Source organism: Microtus ochrogaster, unplaced genomic scaffold, assembly GCF_000317375.1.
Source record: "Microtus ochrogaster isolate Prairie Vole_2 unplaced genomic scaffold, MicOch1.0 UNK3, whole genome shotgun sequence".
Lineage (NCBI taxonomy): Eukaryota > Metazoa > Chordata > Mammalia > Rodentia > Cricetidae > Microtus > Microtus ochrogaster.
Genome location: NW_004949101.1, coordinates 15574000 through 15575656, shown reverse-complemented (window position 1 = coordinate 15575656; position 1657 = coordinate 15574000).

The window sequence follows — 1657 nt, the reverse complement described above, 5'->3', positions numbered from 1 at the left end:
CTGAGTCAAATTTTTGACCCTGTGATGGGTACCCATTTGTATAGGGATTTAATAAACATCACTTTAATGGTACCCAGGCAGGAGTTATCATTTAGTTAAGGCATCAGTGAAGGAAGAACCAACAGAACTTAGCAGAAACAGAAGGGCCAAAGTCCCTATGTTGGCTGACATCAGAGTTACTATCTAGAAGGAACCTGGAAATGAGGATGGAGACCAGTTATTTACTTCATCTTAGGTTCCCTTTTTTGCAAGTGCAGACAAATTATTTCTTTTTATTTATTTATTTAATTTTGGTTTTTTTTAATATTTATTTATTATGTATACAATATTCTGCCTCCATGTATGCCCACATGCCAGAGGAGGGCGCCAGACCTCTTTACAGATGGTTGTGAGCCACCATGTGGTTGCTAGGAATTGAACTCAGGACCTTTGGAAGAGCAGGCAATGCTCTTAACCGCTGAACCATCTCTCCAGCCCTTAATTTTGGTTTTTTGAGACAAGATTTCGCTGTAGCCAAATTATTCCTAATGATTCTCTTAAAGCTGTACAATAAACTCTTTGTTTTAATAGATCAGGTTGAGTGCCATATCCTACTATAGATCTATTTCAGCTAATGAATCTTCCTATTGATTGATCGAGGTCTTGTAGGCAGACTTTTCTTTCCTGCCCTCCAGTTCCCAAATAACTGACATGGAGACTCAATATTAACTATAAATGCTAGGCCAATAGTTCAGGATTATTCCTAACTAGCTCTTACAACTTAAATGAACCCATATTTCTTATGTAAGGTTGACCAAATGGCTCATGGCTTGTTACCTCATTTTATACATGTCCAACTTCCTCTGTATCTAGCTGGAAACTCCCCTGACTTCACCCTTCATTATCCCAGCACACTTAGTTTGGTTGTTCTGCCTATACTTTCTGCCTGGCTATCAGCCAGTCAGATTTTTATTAAACCAATTTGAGTGACAAATATCTGCAGTATACAAAAGAATTTTTCTCAGCAGAGTCTACTTGGTTTTATAGGTACCTTTCTTGGTACTCCTATAGGCACTCTATGTAGCTACTTTGCCCTCTATGCCAGAGAGTTTCCTTTTGATCCAACATGTCAGTCTGTTGGGGGATAATGGACGATGTACTCTGTTCTGTAACTACTTCCTGCTGAGACTAGAACACTGTCAGCAGGGCCCAGGAAGGCTGGAATGCTAGTCAAAGGCAAGGAAGGAATTCAGGCCATGGGGCTTGGTAAGAAGCATGTGGTTTACTGACCCAGCTGAAGAGAGAGGGAGCATTCACATAAACTGGACTGGTCCACATCAGCTCTCAGCAAGTCCAGGGTTCATGGTCATTTGGAGCATGCTGTAGTCAGCAGCTGATGTTTGGACATGCTGGCCAGGCAAGTAAAAATTGTGCTGAAAATGACATGGACTAGGGGCAGAAGTTAAAATTTAGGAACTTAAAGGAAAGTATTACATTTGGAACTTTCAGGCCCATAGTCCTAGTAATCAAGGAAGGGGAGGAGTCCCAGGACCAAGAAAGAGAGAGGCAATCATCAGGAATAGACAGGTAGAGAAGCTTAGACAATATTTATCTGGATCCTTTTGACCTGTGAGAAGTGGATCCAAGTCTTATGACTCCCTCGATTCTCTGAAGCTTA